Raw genomic sequence first — 13,929 nt, forward strand, 5'->3', positions numbered from 1 at the left:
TATTACTAGCATAGAATTCTCTTGCAGTGACTTAATAGCAATTCTCTCCTCCTTATTAAGGTTATCGTACCTTGAGGGGGAAAAGGAAAAACCCTGAGCTAGCAATCTGAGCTCACGGACCACAAGGTTCTCAAACATATTCAGATATGGATATGGAGGGGGTAACACTGTAAAAACATTAGATTGTAGAGAATCTTACTGGATATTTACATTAAGAACAAGGTTCCCTGATGGAATGAATGTAGAATGGAATATTAACCATTTTCTTAAATGAGTGTTATGGGTCTTGGTAAAATAATATATACAGTACACTATACCTCAGTCCATAAAGTGATTTGAAAAATATGATCACATGCCTTTCATTGGGAAGTATTCATACACCTATACAATTTATAGTATGATCACAACACAATATATAGTATGATCAAAACAAATCCATGTACATCTCCATGAAGATATATGAAGATATATTTAGACTCTGTCCCAATCATTTAAGTTATGTTAATAGCTAGAATCAGTTTCTTGGATCTTTTCAGTAAACTCAATTTAGAAATATCATAAGTTTTATTTCTTATTTAGTATCCACTTCTTGTCTTATAACAAAACCACTTATGCCTGATGTATAATATTGTTCATATTAATCTTTATTAGTCAGGTTAAGGTGTCTAAAATATGACATATACATGTACTATACTCCACATTTCATTGAAATGTTTTGAATAATAAACATATATGATGGCTATCTTCATCCAGTAGGGCATGCAATTTGCTGTTGCTCAATTAAGGCACAAGACACATTTGTTGCTTTTTTTAAATGTTTTTATTGTTTGATTTTATCATTTAATATATATATGTTTTTTGATATATATTATTTTTAATAATAAATTGTCTTGTTATATGTTTTTTCTTTAAAAGTGTTTTTTCTTTAAAAGTGATTTTTCACTAAAAGTGTATTATACATTCTTTGTTATTTAAAGTATTTATGGTTGATTTTGTATGCATTCATATAAACCATATTTTGCCTATATGTATTTCTCAATCCCAGTACAGCTTACTGCCTTATATCCCCAGCCTACTATTATCAGTCCTCACCTTATCACATCATTAATACCCTGATATATGGCGTGGAAATGATTTAATTATTTAATTACGATATGGGGAAGCCTCAGCACATGCGCGAGTCATGGAGGAGGGGGCGTCACCCTGCATTAGTCAGAGGCGCGTTTGTGCTTGTAGACCCGCCCGGAGGGGCGTGTGTCTCCTGTCCTACACGGCTGACAATAGCAGTGGGATCCCTGGCACTCTGGCGACGCGCGCATGCGCGGGGATTAGTCTGATCATAGAGTTTACCATAGAGTGTCTGGCGCCGCGCGCATGCGCGAGGACTATGATTTTCATTGGTTAAACATATATTATGACGTCACGATTTGGCGCGAAACCAGGCAGCCAGCTGTATTTAAATTGTTGCTTTTAAAACACACAGCACTTCTTGATAAAGTTCCTTTGAACGAAACGCGTTGAAGGTTTGCTGCTGTCCCACACCATGATTGTTAAATAAAGGACTTATTTTTCTGCAGGACCTGCTCCTTCATTACTGCTGTGCGCTGCACACTCTGGCTTTGGATACATATTCTACTACTACAGCTGCACGCTCTGGAAGGGAGACTGGGGAAGGAATAAGAATACTACAGTGAGTACCATACCTGGGGCTACCTAATGAGGAAAGGGTGGGCTGTCTTTTGGCAACCCACTCCAACCTTCAGGGTACCTTATGCCCTCTTAAAGGCACAGTACAAATCACTCAATAGTTGATTACCCAGCAATACTCCCTCCCTTTAAATACAGTCCCAGCACTTTTTGAGCACCATTTCAAACATACAGGGACACCTTGCTAAACCTGGAGGGTTGTCAGGAGGATCTACTGGCTCCTCTGCTCCTGCTGTGAAGACAAGCGCACGTTCTTCCGTTTATCTACGAATATCTGATGCGTCCTCTGCTGAGCCTGTGACCTACTCTGCAAAGTCAAGCTTACTGCTCACAGATTCTCTGGCATTTGGGTTGATGCATCCTGACATTCAACTGTTCCGAGAGAGAATTGAATTCCTCTGTCGGCTTTCTTATGGACTTTTTCAGTTTGTACCTGTGGAGTACTCTCTGCCCGCTGACAAACCACCAGAGGTGGATCACCTTGAGTCCACTTTTCATCAAGGCCTCCGGGAAGAGCCTGGAGGATCGTCCGGAGAACGCTCTTGAGAGGGGGGAGTAATGTCAGGATCGCCTAGACCTCCTGCCTAGCCATAGCTTCCTTGTCCACTGGGTGTGCTGCTGCCTTCTGTTGGCTCTGGGTTCCTCTGTCTGTCTGTCTTCTTGTTGTTCCTGTCTCTGCCCTTATAGCTGCTTCCTGTCTGTTGGTTTTGTCTTTGCTTGAAGTCAGATTCCTAATGTACATGCTTCTGATATACTGATCTGTTTTCTGTACCTGTACCATAGAAGTCTGTTCACGGTAAAAGCCCTTGCTGGTATCTGGCTTGTCCCTGTTTATTCCTGTTCTCAGTCCCTGCCCCCAGACCTTTCCTTGCTCCCCTGTCCTGTTCCAGTCTCCTCGTTGCTGACCTCTGCTTGTTACCTGACTTCGCTACCTGCCGCCTGCCTCGGACCTATGCTTGTTACCTGACGCCACTACCTGCCGCCAGCCTCGGACCGCTGCTTGTTTCCTGACTGCGCTACCTGCCGCCTGCCTCGGACCCTTGCTTGTGACCCCTACTACGCTTCTTGCTGTTCCGGCCACCTAGATCCTACCCACCACAGGAGTCTCCCGTGACAGTGTTTTTTTTCACAGGACATGCACAACTCCAGTCCTTGAGGGCCGCAAACAGGCACGGTTTTCAACGTTGCCCTGAAAACCTGCCCTGTTTTCTGCCCTCTAGGACTGAACTGGTGCAGATCTGACTGACAGTGTTGCGCACCATCCCACTGTACTGTACTGTATACAGTTCTGGGTTTCTTTAATAAAGGATATGTTACTTAAAATGTCACTTTAACTCCCTTTGCCCCATGCACACAAATGTTTTGTTTTGTTGATGGTTAGAATTGCTGTGCACTTTAAATGTTTCAACATTGTACAGTATTTGTAAATAAATGGTTTTGTACTGACTCCACCAATAAAAGACCATGTTGAATTGCCTCACATTGTTTCCATTTGCTCCTTTGCCAGTGTAACAAATGTAGAGGCTTGCTGCACTGTTTTTTTACTGCCTGGTCGCGCAATTGGCGTAGGAACTGCGGCAATTGGCGTGGGAACTTCTGTTCTAGGGAACCTAGAAATAAAATTCATTTTGCCCCTAGATGTTAGGAACCCCCTCACTTGACCCCAACAGGGTCCGAGCAGTAATGGCAGCGAGAAAGGGTCACGCCGGCGAGGAGGGTCCTACCATTGAGCGCAATGGCGGAGAAAGCTTTGAACCGGCTAAGTCAGAATGAGCAGAAACCTGGAACCCACAACTCCGGTTCTGTTCGACCTAGAGGGCTCAGATTCGGTGACCATGTAGTCCTAGTTGCGGCAGGATTGCATGGCAAATTGCGACCCTATCGTGGCAACAGAACGGAGTCAGGGCGATGTTATAGTTCAGGTTTCTGCCATTGACTTGCATGGCAGAAAAAAAGCCACTTTGGTAATGTGCTTTTAAACTGTCTTTTTGTATCTCCGGTTTCGGGGGTCGTGCAAGGCTGATATTTTGCCACTATGGCAAGGGTCCTCCGGCATGAGGACCAGGTACATTTCAACCCGCTCAGACTCACAGAACGGATTATGTTACATTATACTTATATACAGGATTTATATATTTTTATTTTAAAGATATTAAAGAATGTACTGTATTGCATTAAAAACATGTGACTGTAAACCATAGTGACTGACAAATATTTTCACACCCTGATGAAATACTGTATCAGTGTACTCTCAATTCTCACAGTGCTTTGCACATCAGATTTACATTTCAAATTCGACAGGGTTTTTTCCAAAGCATTACCGTTCAAACAACAGGCCTCTAAGGTTTGGGGGAGGGGGATGGTGTGATTAGATGCAGGCGTGCTGAGTGTATGTAGCTCGGCTATGGGCGGATTAAGAACACAATGGCAATATGCAGAAGATCAACAACCCAGTGGAGAGAGGGGGATGGTAGGCTAGGGTGACTCAGCCGATTGACGCTTGACTAAGGAGGGATTAAAAACTCTGGAGGTGTGTGTCTGAAATAGTTAACAGCAGTGTCATTTCAAAAGGCAGTTCATCATAATAATTTGATGAATAAACCCCCAAAGACAACCCCCAAATACAGTACATAGAAAGCAAGTCACTTTAACTCCCTTTGCCCCATGCACCAAAAATGTTTTGTGGCAGAAGAATTTAATAAAGGCTGCAGTATGTATTATTGTGTGTTGATGGTTAGAATTGCTGTGCACTTTAAATGTTTCAACATTGTACAGTATTTGTAAATAAATGGTTTTGTACTGACGCCACCAATAAAAGAACATGTTGAATTACCTCACATTGTTTCCATTTGCTCCTTTGCCAGTGTAACAAATGTAGAGGCTTGCTGCACTGTTTTTTTACTGCCTGGTCGTGCAATTGGTGTAGGAACTACAGCAATTGGCGTGGGAACTAGGTCAATTGGCGTGGGAACTTCTGTTCTAGGGTGCCTAGAAATAAAATTCATTTTGCCCCTAGATGTTAGGAACCCCCTCACTTGACCCCAACAGGGTCCGAGCAGTAATGGCGGCGAGAAAGGGTCATGCCGGCGAGGAGGGTCCTACCATTGAGCGCAATGGCGGAGAAAGCTTTGAACCGGCTAAGTAAGAATGAGCAGAAACCTGGAACCCAGAACTCCGGTTCTGTTTGACCTAGAGGGCTCAGATTCAGTGACCATGTAGTCCTAGTTGCGCAAGGATTGCATGGCAAATTGCGACCCTCTCGTGGCAACAGAACGGAGTCAGGGTGATGTTAAAATTCAGGTTTCTGCCATTGACTTGCAAGGCAGAAATAAAGCCACTTTGGTAATGTGCTTTTAAACAGTCTTTTGGTACCTCCGGTTCCGGCGGTCGTGCAAGGCTGATATTTTGCAACTATGGCAACGGTCCTCCCGCACGAGGACCAGGTAAATTTCAACCCGCTCAGACCCACAGAACGGGTTATTTTACATTATATTCGCGCAATTGGCATGGGAACTACTTAGGGCCGCGGTCAAGTTCACAGGCAATTGGCGTGGGAACTTCTGTTCTAGGGCACCTAGGAATAAAATTATTTTTGCTCATAGATGTTAGGCACTGTATACCACTGTACAGTATACTGTAGAAGACAAATAATGAAAAGATACTGAACATGTAGAATAGATGCATAGTTTTATTTATTCAGGGTTTATTACACAGTATACTGTACGGCCGGAAAACATCAGCATACAGTACAATATTATCCATCGAAATCCCCCCATTAGCCGTTTTCTTTTCTGAGAAAAAACAAAAAGAAAAGTTTTAATGTACAGTACAGTAATAGTCAGCCCCCTAAAGAAGTACCCAGCCAGCCCCACCAAAATAATACGGCAACAAGACAGTACTCACCATTGAATTTCCCATTCAGCTTGCCCTGGCGCCGTTCCACTGCCAGTCCAGCTTTCTTCATCATCCACGTCGATATTTGGCAGCGGGACTAGTCCACCTGTAGTCAGCAGGTGAGGCTGGAAATCGCTTAGGTACATGCAAGCTTCATCAAAACTGCACGCCAAATCCAGCTCAGCCGCAGGTTCAGGCTCAGGGTTGTCACTGACAGTGGGACCGTCATTCGAAGCCGGTGCTGGTGCTGGTGCTGGTGCTGGTGCATTGCTTGGCAGCGACTGTCGCTTCTTAGTTGGTTTTAACACGACCCTTTGCCTTTTGCCGCCTCCAGGATCATAGATACGGGAAAAATCCGATGACACACACCAATACCCTCCAACGAATTGGGGCTCCATACGGTGAAAACAGGGGTCACTACATAACCTTTTCCTTACTGCACGCTTCCACGTATGAGAAGTTGGCGAAAATTTGTAAAAGTCATAGTTTTCGATAAAATACTGATAAATTTGAGCAACTGTTGCCATCTTATCCTCTGTTGCATTAATCGCGGCCCATTTTTGGAAAGCAGGCTGCACTTGAACACTCATGGTGGGTCTCTGCAGAATAGTGTAACACAAACTGAAACTGGTCTTTGTCTTTCTTTAATATGAAAAGCCTAAATTGCTACATTTTTGCAACCTTTTCCTTCATTCTCAAGGCCAAGGCCAAGTTACAATAGCACACTGTGGTGCGGTATCTTTTTTAAACGAAACACCTGCAAGCCGACACATTACTGATTCGGCGCATTACAATTCATGAATTTCTGCTATCTGGCGGACACGCGAAGCATTGCAGCCTATTAAAATCCGAACCATTATCAATAAACACATCAACCGCGCGTCAGCCGGGCATGACCCTGGCTGGGAGCCCGGCATGCTCCGGGTGAACAGCGTGGCATTCCAGGAACATGCCAGGGACAAGCCGGTGATTACTTCGAATAAAAGCTGCCGGAGCAGTAATAGAATCAGAGCAGGATGTAATTTCTCTTCAGAAGGACTTGGAGAGACTGGAAACGTGGCAGAAAATGGCAGATGAGGTTTAATACAGATAAATGTAAGGTTATGCATTGGGATGCAAGAATTAAAAGGCGACTTACAAATTAAAAGGAGATATAATGGGGGAATCCTTGATGGAGAAGGATTTAGGAGTGCTTGTAGACAGCAGGCTTAGCAATAGTGCCCAAAGTCATGCAGTAGCTGCCAAGGCAAACAAGATCTTATCTTGCATCAAACGGGCAATGGATGGAAGGGAAGTAAACATAATTATGCCCCTTTACAAAGCATTAGTAAGACCACACTTTGAATATGGAGTACAATTTTGGGCACCAATCCTAAGAAAAGACATTATGGAACTAGAGAGAGTGCAGAGAAGAGCCACCAAATTAATAAAGGGGATGGACAATCTAACTTATGAGGAGAGGCTATCTAAATTAGATTTATTTACATTAGAAAAGAGGCGTCTAAGAGGGGATATGATAACTATATACAAATATATTCGTGGACAATACAAGGAGCTTTCAAAATAACTATTCATCCCACAGGCAGTACAAAGAACTCTGGGCCATCCCTTAAGGTTGGAGGAAAGGAGATTTCCCCAGCAACAAAGGAAAGGGTTCTTTACAGTAAGGGCAGTTAAAATGTGGAATTCATTACCCATGAGACAGTGATGGCAGATACAATAGATTTGTTCAAAAAAAGGTTGGACATCTTTTGATGGGAAAGGTATACAGAGATATACCAAATAAGTATACATGGGAAGGATGTTGATCCAGGGATTAATCTGATTGCCAATTCTTGGAGTCAGGAAGGAATTTATTTTTCCCCTTATGAGATCATTGGATGATATGACACTGGGTTTTTTATTTGCCTTCCTCTGGATCAATAAGTAAGTATAGATATAGGATAAAGTATCTGTTGTCTAAATTTAGCATAGGTTGAACTTGATGGACCTATGTCTTTTTTGAACCTTATCTACTATGTTACTATGTATCAGCCAGCCATGCCGATGTTCATCCTGATGTCCCCTGCTCACCTCCGCAGCACCCAGCCACGATGAAGTTCTTCCCGAAGTCCTCTGCTCGCCTCCTCCAGCACCAACCGAAGCCAAATTCGATATCCCAGACTTTTCACTGCCATCAACCAGCCACGCTGATGTTCGTCCAGAAGTCCCCTGCTCACCTCTGCCAGCACCCAACCATGCTGATGTTCATCCCGATGTGCCCTGCTCACCTCCACCATCACCCAGACACACCGATGTCCATCTGGATGACATCAGCACTACTTACACAAGATCCAGCTCTGTCGTTCGCATGCTGGATGTTTTTAGTGGTATCGAAATGACTTACCACTCCATAGAGCAATAGGGGCAGAATGGAGGCCAAGATGGATCATCTTTTGGAGCGCATGGAGAATATGGATAGTTACATGAGTGTTCGTCTGGATAAGATTGAGAGGAACATTGCGGGGCTCAATTCTTTGCTTGGAGTCCCTGCCCCTGTATGTCTGATGCAGGAGCAGGAAGGTGACCTGGTGGCACCTTATTCTCCCATGGAGGAACCGCATACCCCCCCCTTGTGCACCCTCTCAATCCCTCAATTTGAACTTCACGCTTATAGGATACACACATACTCTTCTGTTGGAGCGATGACAACCCCGGTAAGGCCACAACAGGAGGAAAGCATCCTCCCAGACCATTTACCCCCGTCCGATGCCAGAAGAACATCCTCTCAAGCACCCAGGATTGTACTGGTCCCAGACATGATGCTGAGGGACCTGCACCGAGCATCCATGAGAAATACAAGATCAGATGTGGTGGTCTACCTTAGAAACATTCTCAGTTCATCTTTAAAGACCACATCAGTTTTGAGCTGTTCAACGAGTGGACCAAAAATGTAAATTATGAAGGCAATAAACACAAGATTGGTCTTCCTGCAAATTTAAGGAGATCAATTATGGAGGAAGTGAAGCGCTATTTTAATTTTAACAGTCAACTTGTGAAAACTGTCAGAGACAGCATCAATGCCGTTTTGAGGCATACAAGGGCTCTTCCCTGGAAGTCCTCCAACCTGTTTGATGACTACTAGTTATACATTTTTTTTAAATATTGATGAACCGCCAATGTTTTTAATCTAATAAAAAGACAGTTGATTGTTAAAAATGATTTAATTGTTTAATGCTTAGTTTCTATTTTGCATGTCTGGAGCTGGGCAAAGAGAACGCGTAGGAAAAAACCCTCCTTGTCTGTGCTGATGTCATGGTATAATATTTTTTTTTCTATTTCTGTTTTGCATGTGCATGTCTGGAGCTGGGCAAAGAGAATGCGGAGGAAACCCCTCCTTGGTGCAGGAAACTCTCCTGGCAAAACTGCCTGGTAAGACACAGTGCTCCAATCCATGCATGCCAAGTCCTTTCCCCCCAAATCTAATGTAAACCTCTAGTCCTAATGTAAAGTACTGTACCCGAAGCCATGCATGTTTATCTCCTCCCCCCCAAAAGCAGAAGATACAGTTCTGAATAATTATGGTCTGTACTGGTGTCATGGTCCATTTAGCTCCTTTTAGCCTTTTAGCTGAGGATACAGAGAAACAATTTTCCCATAAGAATGTAACATTGTTGTGGCAATACTAACTTGAAAGTCTGACACTTCGTATACTGTAGCAGCACTAATACACACTGGTTGAACAAGTCCTGTATGAGTAGCCAATTACAATTAATCAGTGACTCTTGGTGTTCAGTAGATCACGCTTAAAACTTGAGAGAAGATGTAGGCATTTTTTAACCATAATGTATGGTGCGATAGACAATATTCAATATTATCATTCTTTACAGACCCAGATGTCCAAAAAGCACCAGCCATTGCGAAAAAGGAAAAGACAAGATTGTACATTTTGAAGAAGAGGCAATGTTGTATTGTTCTATTATTATTTTTCCCTTTATTATCCTGTCCAAATATAAATGTACATTCTTTAAATATACTGTACTTTTTGTGTGTTCATGTTTTTACTGTCTAGACACTTACAGTAGTACTATAACTAAAGTTCTAAAGGCATTTAAATATATAAAACATTTATAGATACTATATACTGTACAGAATACAGTATGTAAAAATACAGTATAAACCTGGAAAATTAAAGTGTTTGCTACTATTTAGATACACTAACAGCAGTAGTACTGTACTACTGTCTAACAGATACAGTATCTAGCAACTCCGTGAGGAAATGCACTGTATCTTACTGTACAGTAATTTAATACGGAACATCAGGACACACATGCGCAGAAATGTGATGACACGCATATAGTATGTGTTTCAACAAGTTTCCAATTTGCCATGCACGCATACGGATAAATGTGATGACACACATATGCGTTTCAACAAGGTTCCAATTTGAGAAACTCTCATTCGCGGAATACATATTTTACATTCAGAAGAAGAGGCGACGTTGTATTGTTCTATTATTATTTTTCCCTTTGTTAGCCTGTCCAAATAAAAATGTTCATTCTTTAAATATACTTTTTTGTGTGTTCATGTTTTTACTGTCTAGACACTTACAGTAGTACTATACCTAAAGTTCTAAAGGCATTTAAATATATAACAATGTTATTGATACTGTATACTGTACAGAATACTGTATGTACAAAATACAGTATAAAGCTAGAAATTAAAGTGTTTGCTACTATTTAGATACACTAACAGCACAGTCAAAGTACTGTACAGATGCATCCACCAGTATTAGATCACTTGCCTGGGTAAACACTAAGGTATCTCACAGTAAATGCCTCAATATGCCTCAACATTTCTGTGAGATTCCTAATGGCTGTGACGATGAAAGTGTCCCCAGGCCACCAATTTGTCACGATCGTGCTCGCCACAAACTGGGACCGGGCCACGGGGCTGAGGTGGGGATATGAAAACACCGACCTTAGGCCTCGAAGCCAGTTCAGAGTTGCGCAGTCCATAGTCAAACATAGCCAGGTCAGGATTGGAGAAAGCAGGGTTAAAGTCATCCAGGCAGGGGTCAAGGCAAGCGGCACAGGAGCGGTGGTCGAGGATACGAGCCGAGGTCGTCATTATCAGGCAATCTTGGGTGAAGCTACTTCAGTGTAGAAGGCATGAACCTTGAGTGGAAGAAGCTTGGAGGAAGCAGGAACCAGAAGCCACTGTGCTGGGAATCCAATGCTTCAGCACGGAAAGGCAGAAAAAGTTCATAGAAGCCGCTTCCGCGTGACAGGGTTTCTGGAAGGAGGGAACAGGAACAGAGACGAGTGAAGGCTACAGGAACCAGGGATGCAGACACGCCACAGGAAACACTGGGGCAACCAGCATAGCCGCTTCAGCACCGCGAAGGCAAAGACTCCCAGGAACAAGGAAAGCAGCACCGGGGCTACTATGCAAGAAGGCCTTGGGAAGCCAATCTGACCAAACAGTGAGTCTGTGACAAGCACAGTTACTTGCAACTGGTATTGCAAAGTCTATGTCCAGCAACTTCCTGAGGGCAGGGCAGTATCTAGACAGCACATGAGGCCAATCAGGCCAGAGCTGCACAGGAGGCAGCAAGAGGCAGGTGATTGCAGAAGCAGGGAAAATTTTGTCTAGAACCTGCAAATCTTCGGAAGGATGGGTTCCAGCCAAACCCAGGAGCAGATTCCTCACACAATTAAAGCATTATGCCCACCTGGGGGGGGGGGGGCTGAGTCATAAAAGGTGACTGTGGAGTGTCAGTTCTGCGAGCCACAGCTGACTGCAGTCCTAAAATGTATTTTAACATTTCTAAAATGTGCCCGTGGGGAAATGTGAGTGTCAGCTCTTCAACCCAATTGTGTTATATAACTGTTGGTATAATAAGATGTATGTGGTTTTACTGTTCCAGGAGTGCTAACCAGCGGGAATGTGCCAGGCGTGAGAGTCAGGGATGATTTTACAGTAAACTGTTGTCAGGGTGTGTTTGGGTAGAAAGGGTGGGGGCATGTTGCGTGTTACCCTGAAACATGAACTCAGCAATTCCCCCAGATTCCTGAGGACATGCAGAACACAGACCTCCGACTAAAATCCTCCCTGGAACGCAGGTTGCAGCTCACTGTCAAATCTCCCTGCTTTCGCACAAACCAGGGCAGTAAAACCAGGCAGGGAACTGGGTTACCTTCCAGGTCCCAGGATATGCCTGAACCCCAGGACCAAGTGAGGGGTTCCATAACTCTCTCACCAGGGATAAGGTGGAGAGAGTTGTAGGGTTTAAATTTTGAGTTAAAACATAGAGTGTCAGCTCCGCAGCCAACTGCTGGCTGCAGTCCTGTGAATGTGTATAAACTGTCTATATGCACCCTCCAGGACAAATCACCATATTAAGGGTTAATGAATACCTCCCAGCCTACATGGGGCATAAGGGTTAATTTATTGGTGGGTAAGGAAAATGTTTACGTCAGATAACAGGGTTCCCCTGAGTAATAGGGGGTAAATGTATTATAAAAATTGATTAATTAAAGCTAACCTCATTTATCTGTGTTAACATTATAGACAGAAGGGGAATCTCCTTCATTCCTGCCAGAAAGGAGGTGACACTAAGGGGTGTAATTGGGTGTAACTGGGCTTTGAAATGCCTAGCAGGACACCTCGGAGGAAGCACTGCATAATTTAGACTTGTCAGCCCCCATGCTGAGGTGGTTCCGCTGTGTCTGGGACTGACCTTCTAAGGTGTTAAGTGAGGAGGGGGAGAGGGGAACAGGTGTCTTGACAGATGTCTAGTTATGCGAGTGTCAAGTGGGGGAAGATGACATTTGTTGCAGAGGCTCAGTCACTGTTCTGAAGCCAGAGAGCCAGGAGTTATCCACCTGGCAAAAGTGTGTGAGTAATCAGGGAGGAATTTCCCACGCCACAGATTGGCTACACATGTTAACAGATGGGATAGGGAAAGTTTTTAAAAATGCCTGCAGCCCAGTCCTAGTCAGTTCATCTAAGATTCACCTAAGATCAACCAAGAAACGTCCAAGGTTTAGCATCAGCGGTCCCGGAGTGTGAGGGGTTAACTACAGCGTAATGAAGGTTTGCACCCCTCTTCCAGAATTCGTTTGAGCTAAGGATTCCCGAACTAATCCTGTAAGGACATTACGAAATATTTCCCTTCGGCGAAGATATAGGGGTGAAAATTTGCGCCCCTAGCCAAGGAATGCCGCACGACTCAAATCGTGCACCCACTTGCATGCATGCAGGGGTGCCCAGAGCCTTTGTTTAGTTCCGTGGACATTTGATTTCGTTTCTCCATTCCAGTAAGTGCTTTATTGACTAATTGTGTGTTTGTCTTAAAAGGAAATAAATTACAATTAATTTTGCTCATCTTGTGTGCTCAATCCAGAATCCCGGTATGAATGTGTTAGTAAAACCTGGTCTACCGTGACAATGGCCCATCTAATTAACACAGCAGGGGTCCCTGCAGTCCCATTCAGTTTGAATGGGACTGCAGGGACCCACCTGCTGTGTTAATTCGATAGGCCATTAGGAATCTCACAGAAATGTTGAGGCATGTTGAGGCATTTACTGTGAGATTGCCCCAGATTTTCCAAGGCAAGTGATCTAATAATGGTGGCTGCATATTTACTACTGTCTAGCTGATACAGTATCTAGTGACTCTGTGAGGAAATGCACTGTATCTTACTGTACAATAACTTAATTAGGAACATCAGGACACGCACGTGCAGAAATGTGATGACACGCATATGCATGCATTGATCTTGGCTGATTAAAGTTTTGTTATTCAATGTTATGTTATGTCAGCTGATTCCATTGCCCTACACAGGCGGCACACTTTATTTGAGTACGGCTCATTCCGCAAGCCGGGATATGTCCTGGCTTGCGAGCCGCACTCCCTCAGCGTGCCGCGCATCACGGATGCGCGGTCACGCGTCATCGGGTGCCTGTGCCGCCTGTACGCGTGCCCAGGGCTCCCCGAGGGAGCCCTGGTGTCGCGCGGATGTGAGGACGGCGGTGGGACGTTCCGGGGGACCCTGCGGACCCGGTGAGGAGAGGGGGAAGCCCACGATCGGCGGGCCTCTCCTCCGAGGCTTCGGCGCGCGCCCGGCACCCTCCGGCACGCGCCAGGTTACTGCTGCGGCCGAGAATGGGCAAATGCTCGAATAAACTCGGCCGCAGCAGTATGCGAGTGGAACCTCACTGATGCGACTCAGTTTTGGGACGCGCAATGATGACGTCACTATAGGCCGGTTTTGGCACGAAATTGTATGCCTGTATCTGTTTCCCCACACGTTGAGAAAGTCCTGTTGGACAAAATGCGTTGGT

The 13,929-nt window shown here is 44.3% G+C and overlaps 1 long non-coding RNA gene across 1 annotated transcript in view; it reads right to left on the minus strand.

The window, feature by feature from the left end:
- Window positions 1-5,427: 5,427 nt before the first annotated feature.
- The window catches only part of LOC142470655 (uncharacterized), a 104,324-nt gene continuing 95,822 nt past the window's right edge, over window positions 5,428-13,929 (minus strand). Inside the window, exon 4 of the long non-coding RNA XR_012789301.1 lies at window positions 5,428-5,498. This is a non-coding gene — a long non-coding RNA (uncharacterized LOC142470655). The remainder of the gene's footprint in view (window positions 5,499-13,929) is intronic.

The sequence above is a fragment of the Ascaphus truei genome, chromosome 1, assembly GCF_040206685.1.
Source record: "Ascaphus truei isolate aAscTru1 chromosome 1, aAscTru1.hap1, whole genome shotgun sequence".
Classification (NCBI taxonomy): domain Eukaryota; kingdom Metazoa; phylum Chordata; class Amphibia; order Anura; family Ascaphidae; genus Ascaphus; species Ascaphus truei.